Source organism: Hemiscyllium ocellatum, chromosome 22 (assembly GCF_020745735.1).
Source record: "Hemiscyllium ocellatum isolate sHemOce1 chromosome 22, sHemOce1.pat.X.cur, whole genome shotgun sequence".
In the NCBI taxonomy this organism is placed as follows: Eukaryota; Metazoa; Chordata; class Chondrichthyes; order Orectolobiformes; family Hemiscylliidae; genus Hemiscyllium; species Hemiscyllium ocellatum.
Window position 1 is genome coordinate 52,666,402 of NC_083422.1, and position 12,952 is coordinate 52,679,353.

General features: G+C 44.3%; 1 protein-coding gene across 4 annotated transcripts in view; it reads right to left on the reverse strand.

The window, feature by feature from the left end:
* crtac1b (cartilage acidic protein 1b) overlaps positions 1-12,952 on the reverse strand; it is a 432,025-nt gene that overhangs the window by 78,275 nt on the left and 340,798 nt on the right. The gene's annotated exons all lie outside the window — the stretch shown is intronic.

The following is a 12,952-nucleotide window of genomic DNA, read 5'->3' on the forward strand; positions in this document are numbered from 1 at the left end:
CAATGATTTTGCAATGCTAATGAGATACCTGGGCAGTGCATTTGCAATGCTAATGATATACATGTGCAGTGCATTTGCAATGCTAATGAGATATCTGGACAGTGCATTTGCAATGTTAGTGAGATACCTGGTTCGGTGCATTTGCAATGCTAATTAGATACCTGGGTTGTGCATTTGCAATGCTAATGAGATACATGTGCAGTGCATTTGCAATGCTAATGAGATATCTGGACAGTGCATTTGCAATGTTAGTGAGATACCTGGGTGATACATTTGCAATGGTAGTGAGGTACGTGGGCGGTGCATTGCAATGCTAATTAGATACCTGGGTGGTGCATATGCAATGTTAGTGAGATACATAGGCAGTGCATTTGCAATGTTAATGTGACACCTGTGTGGTGTATTTGCAATGTTAATGAGATATCTGGGCAGTGCATTTCCAATGTTCGTGAGATACCTGGGCAGTGCATTTGCAATGCTAATGAGCTATTTGGGCAGTGCATTTCCAATGTTAGTGAGTTACCTGGGTGGTGCATTTGCAATGGTAATTAGATACCTGGGTGGTGCATTTGCAATTGTATGGAGAATCTTAGGCAGTGTATTTGCAATGCTAATGAGATACATAGGCAGTGCATTTGCAATGCTAATGAGATACTTGGGCAGTGCATTTGCAATGTTAGTGAGATGCCTGGTTCGGTGTTTTTGCAACGCTCGTGAGATACCTGGGTGGTGCATTTACAATGTTAGTGAGATACCTGGGCAGTGTATTTGCAATGTTAATGAGCTACCTGGGCATGCATTTGCAATGTGAATGAGATAACTGGGCAGTGCATTTGCAATGTTAGTGAGATACCTGGATGATGCATTTGCAATGGTAGTGAGGTACATAGGCAGTACATTTGCAATGCTAATGTGATACCTGGGTTGTGCATTTGCAATGTTAGTGGAATACATATGCAGTGCATTTGCAATGCTAATGTGATACCTGAGTGGTGCATTTGCAATGTTAGTGAGATACCTGGGTGGTGCATTTGCAATGTTAATGAATACATGGGCAGTGCATTTGCAATGTTAGCGAGATACCTGGGCAGTGCAATTGCAATGCTAATGTGATACCTAAGCAGTGCATTTGCAATGTAAGTGAGATACTTGGGTGGTGCATTAACAATTGTAGTGACATACATGGGTAGTGTATTTGCAATGCTAATGAGGTACCTGGGCAGTGCATTTGCAATCCTAATGAGATACCTGGGCAGTGCATTTGCAATGTTAGTGAGATACCTGGGCAGCGCATTTGCAATGCTAATGAGATACCTGGGCAGTGCATTTGCAATGTTAGTGAGATATCTGGGTGGAGCATTTGCAATGGTAATGAGATATCTGGGCAGTGCATTTGCAATGGTAGTGAGATACCTGGGCAGTGCATTTGCAGTGCTAATGAGATACCTGGGTGGTGCATTTGCAATTGTGGTGAGATACTTGGGCAGTGTATTTGCAATATTAGTGAGTTACTTGAGTAGTGTATCTTCAATGATCGTGAGATACATGGGCACTGCATTTGCAATGCCAAAGAGATATCTGGACAGTGCATTTGCAAGGTTAGTGAGATACCTGGTCAGTGCATTTGCAATGCTAATGAGACACCTGGGCAGTGCATTTGCAATGTTAGTGAGATACCTGGGAGATGCATTTGCAATGGTAGTGAGGTACGTGGGTTGCGCAGTTGCAATGCTAATGAGATACCTGTGTGGTGCATATGCAACGTTAGTGAGAGCAATGCTAATGTGATATCTGGGTGGTGCATTTGCAATGTTAATGAGATACCTGTGCAGTGCATTTGCAATGTTTGTGAGGAACCTGGGCAGTGCATTTCCAAAGTTACTGAATTACCTGGGTGCTGCATTTGCAATGGTAGTGAGATACCTGGGTGGTGCATTTGCAATTGTTGTGAGAATCTTAGGCAGTGTTTTTTCACTGCTAATGAGATACCTGGGCAGTGCATTTGCAATGCTAATGAGATACCTGGTTCGGTGTATATGCAATGTTCATGAGATACCTGGATGGTGCATTTACAATGATAGTGAGATACCTGGGCAATGATTTTGCAATGTTAATGAGCTACCTGGGCATGCATTTGCAATGCGAATGAGATAACTGGGCAGTGCATTTGCAATGTTAGTGAGATACCTGGTTCGGTGCATTTGCAATGCTAATTAGATACCTGGGTTGTGCATTTGCAATGCTAATGAGATACATGTGCAGTGCATTTGCAATGCTAATGAGATATCTGGACAGTGCATTTGCAATGTTAGTGAGATACCTGGGTGATACATTTGCAATGGTAGTGAGGTACGTGGGCGGTGCATTGCAATGCTAATTAGATACCTGGGTGGTGCATATGCAATGTTAGTGAGATACATAGGCAGTGCATTTGCAATGTTAATGTGACACCTGTGTGGTGTATTTGCAATGTTAATGAGATATCTGGGCAGTGCATTTCCAATGTTCGTGAGATACCTGGGCAGTGCATTTGCAATGCTAATGAGCTATTTGGGCAGTGCATTTCCAATGTTAGTGAGTTACCTGGGTGGTGCATTTGCAATGGTAATTAGATACCTGGGTGGTGCATTTGCAATTGTATGGAGAATCTTAGGCAGTGTATTTGCAATGCTAATGAGATACATAGGCAGTGCATTTGCAATGCTAATGAGATACTTGGGCAGTGCATTTGCAATGTTAGTGAGATGCCTGGTTCGGTGTTTTTGCAACGCTCGTGAGATACCTGGGTGGTGCATTTACAATGTTAGTGAGATACCTGGGCAGTGTATTTGCAATGTTAATGAGCTACCTGGGCATGCATTTGCAATGTGAATGAGATAACTGGGCAGTGCATTTGCAATGTTAGTGAGATACCTGGATGATGCATTTGCAATGGTAGTGAGGTACATAGGCAGTACATTTGCAATGCTAATGTGATACCTGGGTTGTGCATTTGCAATGTTAGTGGAATACATATGCAGTGCATTTGCAATGCTAATGTGATACCTGAGTGGTGCATTTGCAATGTTAGTGAGATACCTGGGTGGTGCATTTGCAATGTTAATGAATACATGGGCAGTGCATTTGCAATGTTAGCGAGATACCTGGGCAGTGCTTTTGTATTGCTCATGAGATACCTGAGTGGTGCATTTGCAATGCTAATGAGATACCCGGGCAGTGCATTTGCAATGTTAGTGAGATACCTGGGCAGTGCATTTGCAATGCTAACGAGATACTTGCGCAGTGGATTTGCAACGTCTGTGAGATACCTGCGCAGTGTATTTGCAATGCTAATGAGCTACCTGGGCAGTGCATTTCCAATGTCAGTGAGTTACCTGGGTGGTGCATTTGCAATGGTAGTTAGATACCTGGGTGGTGCATTTACAATTGTATGGAGAATCTTCGGCAGTGTATTTGCAATGCTAATGAGGTACCTGGGCAGTGAATTTCCAATATTAGTGAGATGCCAGGGCAGTGCATTTGCAATGTTAGTGAGATACATGGGCAGCGCATTTGCAATGTTAGCGAGATGGATGGGCAGTGCTTTTGCAATGCTCGTGTGATACCTGGGTGGTGCATTTACAAAGATAATGAGATACCTGGGCAGTGCATTTGCAATGTTAGTGAGATACCTGGGCAGTGCTTTTGCAATGTTAGTGAGATACTTGGGAGGTGCATTTGCATTGCTGATGATATACCTGAGTGGTGCATTTGCAATGCTAATGAGGTACCTGGGCAGTGCATTTGCAATGGTAGTGAGATACCTGGGCAGTGCATTTGCATTGCTGATGACATACCTGAGTGGTGCATTTGCATTGCTAATGAGGTACCTGGGCAGTGCATTTGCAATGGTAGTGAGATACCTGGGCAGTGCATTTGCAATGCTAATGAGATACCTGGGCAGTGCATTTGCAATGCTAATGTGATATCTGGGTACGTAGCCGGTGCAGTTGCAATGTTCGTGAAATACCTGGGTGGTGCATTGGCAATGTTAGTGAGATACCTGTGCAGTGCATTTGCAATGCTAATGTGATACCCAGGTGGTACATTTGCAATATTAGTGAGATACGTGGGTAGTGCATTTGCAATGTTAGTGAGATACCTGGGTGCTGCATTTACAATGTAAATGAATACATGTGCAGTGCATTTGCAATGTTAATGAGATACCTGGGCAGTGCATTTGCAAAGTTAATGAGATACCTGGGCAGTGCATTTGCAATGCTAATGAGATACCTGGGCAGTGTATTTGCAATGTTAGTGAGGTATGTGGGCGGTGCAGTTGCGATGTTCGTGAAATACCTGGGTGGTGCATTTGCAATGTTAGTGAGATACGTGAGCAGTGCATTTGCAATGTTAGTGAGATACATGGGCAGTGCTTTTGCATTGCTCGTGAGATACCCGGGTGGTGCATTTGCAATGCTAATGAGATACCTGTGCAGGGCATTTGCAATGCTAATGTGATATCTGGGTGGTGCTTTTGCATTGTTAGTGAGATACCTGGGTGGTGCATTTGCAATGGTAGTGAGATACCTGGGTGGTGCATTTGCAATTGTAGTGAGACTATTAGGCAGTGTATTTGCAATGCTAATGAGATACATGGGCAGTGCATTTGCAATGTTAGTGAGATGCCTGGTTTGGTGTGTATGCCATGCTCGTGAGATACCTGGGTGGTGCATTTACAATGTTAGTGAGATACCTGGGCAGTGCATTTGCAATGTTAATGAGATACCTGGGCATGCATTTGTAATGCGAATGAGATAACTGGGCAGTGCATTTGCAATGTTGGTGAGATACCTGGTTCAGTGCATTTGCAATGCTAATGAGATGCCTGGGCAGTGCATTTGCAATGCTAATGAGATACCTGGGCAGTTCATTTGCAACGTTCGTGAGATACCTGGGTGATGCATTTGCAATGGTAGTGATGTACTTGGGCAGTGCAGTTGCAATGCTAATGAGATACCTGGGTGGTGCATAAGCAATGTTAGTGAGATACATAGGCAGTGCATTTGCAATGCTAACGTGATACCTGAGTGGTGCATTTGCAATGTTAGTGGAATACATAGGCAGTGCATTTGCAATGCTAATGGATACCTGGGTGGTGCATTTGCAATGTTAGTGAGATATCTGGGCAGTGCATTTGCAATGCTAATGAGATACCTGGGCAGTGCATTTGCAATGTCAGTGAGAGACCTGGGTGGTGCATTTGCAATGCTAATGAGGTACCTGGGCAGTGCATTTGCACTGTTAGTGAGATGCCAGGGCAGTGCATTTGCAATGTTAGTGAGATGCCAGGGCAGTGCATTTGCAATGTTAGTGAGATACCTGGGCAGTCCATTTGCAATGTTAGCGAGAGTACCTTGGAGGAGTATTTGCAATGTTAGTGAGATACCTGGTTCGGTGTATGTGCAATGCTCGTGAGATACCTGGGCAGTGCATTTGCAATGCTAATGAGATACCTTGGAGTGCATTTGCAATGTTAGTGACGTACGTGGGCAGTGCAGTTGCAATGTTAGTGAGATCCTTGGGCAGTGCATTTGTCATGCTAATCAGATACCTGGACGGTGCATTTGCAACATTAGTGAGATACCTGGGTGTGCATTTGCAATGGTAGTGAGATACCTGGGCAGTGCATTTGCAATGCTAGTGAGATACCTGGGTGGTGCATTTGCAATGCTAATGAGATACCTGGGCAATGCATTTGCAATGCTAATGAGATACATGGGCAGTGCATTTGCAATGTTAGTGAGATACCTGGGCAGTGCAATTGCAATGCTAATGAGGTACCTGGTATGTACATTTGCAATGTTAGTGAGATACCTGGGTGATGCATTTGCAATGTTAGTGAGGTATGCGGGCGGTGCATTTGCAATGCTAATGTGATACCTGGGCAGTGCATTTGCAATGCTGTGAGATGCCTGGTTTGGTGTGTATGCCATGCTCGTGAGATACCTGGGTGGTGCATTTACAATGTTAGTGAGATACCTGGGTGGTGCATTTGCAATTGTAGTGAGGTATGCGGGCGGTGCATTTGCAATGCTAATGTGATACCTGGGCGGTGCATTTGCAATGTTAGTGAAATATGTGGACAGTGTATTTGCAATGCTAATGAGATACCTGGGCAGTGCATTTGCAATGTTAGTGAGATACCTGGGCAGCGCATTTGCAATGCTAATGAGATACCTGGGCAGTGCATTTGCAATGTTAGTGAGATATCTGGGTGGAGCATTTGCAATGGTAATGAGATATCTGGGCAGTGCATTTGCAATGGTCGTGAGATACCTGGGCAGTGCATTTGCAGTGCTAATGAGATACCTGGGTGGTGCATTTGCAATTGTGGTGAGATACTTGGGCAGTGTATTTGCAATGTTAGTGAGTTACTTGAGTAGTGTATCTTCAATGATCGTGAGATACATGGGCACTGCATTTGCAATGCCAAAGAGATACCTGGGCAGTGCATTTGCAATGTTAGTGAGATATCTGGGTGGAGCATTTGCAATGGTAATGAGATATCTGGGCAGTGCATTTGCAATGGTAGTGAGATACCTGGTCAGTGCATTTGCAATGCTAATGAGACACCTGGGCAGTGCATTTGCAATGTTAGTGAGATACCTGGGAGATGCATTTGCAATGGTAGTGAGGTACGTGGGTTGCACAGTTGCAATGCTAATGAGATACCTGTGTGGTGCATATGCAACGTTAGTGAGAGCAATGCTAATGTGATATCTGGGTGGTGCATTTGCAATGTTAATGAGATACCTGGGCAGTGCATTTGCAATGCTAATGAGATACCTTGGAGTGCATTTGCAATGTTAGTGACGTACGTGGGCAGTGCAGTTGCAATGTTAGTGAGATCCTTGGGCAGTGCATTTGTCATGCTAATCAGATACCTGGACGGTGCATTTGCAACGTTAGTGAGATACCTGGGTGTGCATTTGCAATGATAGTGAGATACCTGGGCAGTGCATTTGCAATGCTAGTGAGATACCTGGGTGGTGCATTTGCAATGTTAATGAGCTACCTGGGCATGCATTTGCAATGCGAATGAGATAACTGGGCAGTGCATTTGCAATGTTAGTGAGATACCTGGTTCGGTGCATTTGCAATGCTAATGAGATACCTGGGCAGTGCATTTGCAATGCTAATGATATACATGTGCAGTGCATTTGCAATGCTAATGAGATACCTGGGCAGTGCATTTGCAATGTTAGTGAGATACCTGGGTATTGCATTTGCAATGGTAGTGTGATACCTGGGCAGCACATTTGCAATGCTAATGAGATACCGGAGTGGTGCATTTGCAATGTTAGTGAGATACCTGGGTGATGCATTTGCAATATTAGTGAGGTACATGGGCTGTGCATTTGCAATGCTAATGAGATACCTGTGCAGTGCATTTGCAATGCTAATGTGAAAGCTGGGCGGTGCATTTGCAATGTGAGCGAGATAAATGTTCAGCGCATTTGCAATGCTAATGAGATACCGGAGTGGTGCATTTGCAATGTTAGTGAGATACCAGGGTGGTGCATTTGCAATGTTAGTGAGATACCTGGGCAGTGCATTTGCAATGTTAGTGAGATACCTGGGTGGTGCATTTGCAATGCTAATGAGATACATGGGCACTGCATTTGCTATACTAATGAGATATCTGGACAGTGCATTTGCAATGTTAGTGAGATACCAAGTGGTGCATTTGCAATTCCAATGAGATACCTGGGCAGTGCATTTGCAATGTTAGAGAAATACCTGGGCAGTGCATTTGCAATGCTAATGAGATACCTGGGCAGTGCATTTGCAATGTTAGTGAGATACTTGGGTGGTGCATTTGCAATGCAAATGAGATACATGGGCAGTGCATTTGCAATGCTAATGAGATATCTGGACAGTGCATTTGCAATGTTAGTGAGATACCTGGGTGATACATTTGCAGTGGTAGTGAGGTACGTGGGTGGTGCACTTGCAATGCTAATGAGATACCTGGGTGGTGTATATACAATGTTAATGAGACAACTGGGCAGTGCATTTTCAATGTGAGTGAGATACCTGGGTGGTACATTTGCAATATTAGTGAGATACCTTGGTGTGCATTTGCAATGGTACTGAGATACCTGGGTGATGCATTTGCAATGGTAGTGAGAATCTTGGGCAGTGTATTTGCAATGCTAATGAGATACATGGGCAGTGCAATTGCAATGCTAATGTGATACCTAAGCAGTGCATTTGCAATGTAAGTGAGATACTTGGGTGGTGCATTAACAATTGTAGTGACATACATGGGTAGTGTATTTGCAATGCTAATGAGGTACCTGGGCAGTGCATTTGCAATCCTAATGAGATACCTGGGCAGTGCATTTGCAATGTTAGTGAGATACCTGGGCAGCGCATTTGCAATGCTAATGAGATACCTGGGCAGTGCATTTGCAATGTTAGTGAGATATCTGGGTGGAGCATTTGCAATGGTAATGAGATATCTGGGCAGTGCATTTGCAATGGTAGTGAGATACCTGGGCAGTGCATTTGCAATGCTAATGAGATATCTGGACAGTGCATTTGCAATGTTAGTGAGATACCTGGGTGATACATTTGCAATGGTAGTGAGGTACGTGGGCGGTGCATTGCAATGCTAATTAGATACCTGGGTGGTGCATATGCAATGTTAGTGAGATACATAGGCAGTGCATTTGCAATGTTAATGTGACACCTGTGTGGTGTATTTGCAATGTTAATGAGATATCTGGGCAGTGCATTTCCAATGTTCGTGAGATACCTGGGCAGTGCATTTGCAATGCTAATGAGCTATTTGGGCAGTGCATTTCCAATGTTAGTGAGTTACCTGGGTGGTGCATTTGCAATGGTAATTAGATACCTGGGTGGTGCATTTGCAATTGTATGGAGAATCTTAGGCAGTGTATTTGCAATGCTAATGAGATACATAGGCAGTGCATTTGCAATGCTAATGAGATACTTGGGCAGTGCATTTGCAATGTTAGTGAGATGCCTGGTTCGGTGTTTTTGCAACGCTCGTGAGATACCTGGGTGGTGCATTTACAATGTTAGTGAGATACCTGGGCAGTGTATTTGCAATGTTAATGAGCTACCTGGGCATGCATTTGCAATGTGAATGAGATAACTGGGCAGTGCATTTGCAATGTTAGTGAGATACCTGGATGATGCATTTGCAATGGTAGTGAGGTACATAGGCAGTACATTTGCAATGCTAATGTGATACCTGGGTTGTGCATTTGCAATGTTAGTGGAATACATATGCAGTGCATTTGCAATGCTAATGTGATACCTGAGTGGTGCATTTGCAATGTTAGTGAGATACCTGGGTGGTGCATTTGCAATGTTAATGAATACATGGGCAGTGCATTTGCAATGTTAGCGAGATACCTGGGCAGTGCTTTTGTATTGCTCATGAGATACCTGAGTGGTGCATTTGCAATGCTAATGAGATACCCGGGCAGTGCATTTGCAATGTTAGTGAGATACCTGGGCAGTGCATTTGCAATGCTAACGAGATACTTGCGCAGTGGATTTGCAACGTCTGTGAGATACCTGCGCAGTGTATTTGCAATGCTAATGAGCTACCTGGGCAGTGCATTTCCAATGTCAGTGAGTTACCTGGGTGGTGCATTTGCAATGGTAGTTAGATACCTGGGTGGTGCATTTACAATTGTATGGAGAATCTTCGGCAGTGTATTTGCATTGCTAATGAGGTACCTGGGCAGTGAATTTCCAATATTAGTGAGATGCCAGGGCAGTGCATTTGCAATGTTAGTGAGATACATGGGCAGCGCATTTGCAATGTTAGCGAGATGGATGGGCAGTGCTTTTGCAATGCTCGTGTGATACCTGGGTGGTGCATTTACAAAGATAATGAGATACCTGGGCAGTGCATTTGCAATGTTAGTGAGATACCTGGGCAGTGCTTTTGCAATGTTAGTGAGATACTTGGGAGGTGCATTTGCATTGCTGATGATATACCTGAGTGGTGCATTTGCAATGCTAATGAGGTACCTGGGCAGTGCATTTGCAATGGTAGTGAGATACCTGGGCAGTGCATTTGCATTGCTGATGACATACCTGAGTGGTGCATTTGCATTGCTAATGAGGTACCTGGGCAGTGCATTTGCAATGGTAGTGAGATACCTGGGCAGTGCATTTGCAATGCTAATGAGATACCTGGGCAGTGCATTTGCAATGCTAATGTGATATCTGGGTACGTAGCCGGTGCAGTTGCAATGTTCGTGAAATACCTGGGTGGTGCATTGGCAATGTTAGTGAGATACCTGTGCAGTGCATTTGCAATGCTAATGTGATACCCAGGTGGTACATTTGCAATATTAGTGAGATACGTGGGTAGTGCATTTGCAATGTTAGTGAGATACCTGGGTGCTGCATTTACAATGTAAATGAATACATGTGCAGTGCATTTGCAATGTTAATGAGATACCTGGGCAGTGCATTTGCAAAGTTAATGAGATACCTGGGCAGTGCATTTGCAATGCTAATGAGATACCTGGGCAGTGTATTTGCAATGTTAGTGAGGTATGTGGGCGGTGCAGTTGCGATGTTCGTGAAATACCTGGGTGGTGCATTTGCAATGTTAGTGAGATACGTGAGCAGTGCATTTGCAATGTTAGTGAGATACATGGGCAGTGCTTTTGCATTGCTCGTGAGATACCCGGGTGGTGCATTTGCAATGCTAATGAGATACCTGTGCAGGGCATTTGCAATGCTAATGTGATATCTGGGTGGTGCTTTTGCATTGTTAGTGAGATACCTGGGTGGTGCATTTGCAATGGTAGTGAGATACCTGGGTGGTGCATTTGCAATTGTAGTGAGACTATTAGGCAGTGTATTTGCAATGCTAATGAGATACATGGGCAGTGCATTTGCAATGTTAGTGAGATGCCTGGTTTGGTGTGTATGCCATGCTCGTGAGATACCTGGGTGGTGCATTTACAATGTTAGTGAGATACCTGGGCAGTGCATTTGCAATGTTAATGAGATACCTGGGCATGCATTTGTAATGCGAATGAGATAACTGGGCAGTGCATTTGCAATGTTGGTGAGATACCTGGTTCAGTGCATTTGCAATGCTAATGAGATGCCTGGGCAGTGCATTTGCAATGCTAATGAGATACCTGGGCAGTTCATTTGCAACGTTCGTGAGATACCTGGGTGATGCATTTGCAATGGTAGTGATGTACTTGGGCAGTGCAGTTGCAATGCTAATGAGATACCTGGGTGGTGCATAAGCAATGTTAGTGAGATACATAGGCAGTGCATTTGCAATGCTAACGTGATACCTGAGTGGTGCATTTGCAATGTTAGTGGAATACATAGGCAGTGCATTTGCAATGCTAATGGATACCTGGGTGGTGCATTTGCAATGTTAGTGAGATATCTGGGCAGTGCATTTGCAATGCTAATGAGATACCTGGGCAGTGCATTTGCAATGTCAGTGAGAGACCTGGGTGGTGCATTTGCAATGCTAATGAGGTACCTGGGCAGTGCATTTGCACTGTTAGTGAGATGCCAGGGCAGTGCATTTGCAATGTTAGTGAGATGCCAGGGCAGTGCATTTGCAATGTTAGTGAGATACCTGGGCAGTCCATTTGCAATGTTAGCGAGAGTACCTTGGAGGAGTATTTGCAATGTTAGTGAGATACCTGGTTCGGTGTATGTGCAATGCTCGTGAGATACCTGGGCAGTGCATTTGCAATGCTAATGAGATACCTTGGAGTGCATTTGCAATGTTAGTGACGTACGTGGGCAGTGCAGTTGCAATGTTAGTGAGATCCTTGGGCAGTGCATTTGTCATGCTAATCAGATACCTGGACGGTGCATTTGCAACGTTAGTGAGATACCTGGGTGTGCATTTGCAATGGTAGTGAGATACCTGGGCAGTGCATTTGCAATGCTAGTGAGATACCTGGGTGGTGCATTTGCAATGCTAATGAGATACCTGGGCAATGCATTTGCAATGCTAATGAGATACATGGGCAGTGCATTTGCAATGTTAGTGAGATACCTGGGCAGTGCAATTGCAATGCTAATGAGGTACCTGGTATGTACATTTGCAATGTTAGTGAGATACCTGGGTGATGCATTTGCAATGTTAGTGAGGTATGCGGGCGGTGCATTTGCAATGCTAATGTGATACCTGGGCAGTGCATTTGCAATGCTGTGAGATGCCTGGTTTGGTGTGTATGCCATGCTCGTGAGATACCTGGGTGGTGCATTTACAATGTTAGTGAGATACCTGGGTGGTGCATTTGCAATTGTAGTGAGGTATGCGGGCGGTGCATTTGCAATGCTAATGTGATACCTGGGCGGTGCATTTGCAATGTTAGTGAAATATGTGGACAGTGTATTTGCAATGCTAATGAGATACCTGGGCAGTGCATTTGCAATGTTAGTGAGATACCTGGGCAGCGCATTTGCAATGCTAATGAGATACCTGGGCAGTGCATTTGCAATGTTAGTGAGATATCTGGGTGGAGCATTTGCAATGGTAATGAGATATCTGGGCAGTGCATTTGCAATGGTCGTGAGATACCTGGGCAGTGCATTTGCAGTGCTAATGAGATACCTGGGTGGTGCATTTGCAATTGTGGTGAGATACTTGGGCAGTGTATTTGCAATGTTAGTGAGTTACTTGAGTAGTGTATCTTCAATGATCGTGAGATACATGGGCACTGCATTTGCAATGCCAAAGAGATACCTGGGCAGTGCATTTGCAATGTTAGTGAGATATCTGGGTGGAGCATTTGCAATGGTAATGAGATATCTGGGCAGTGCATTTGCAATGGTAGTGAGATACCTGGTCAGTGCATTTGCAATGCTAATGAGACACCTGGGCAGTGCATTTGCAATGTTAGTGAGATACCTGGGAGATGCATTTGCA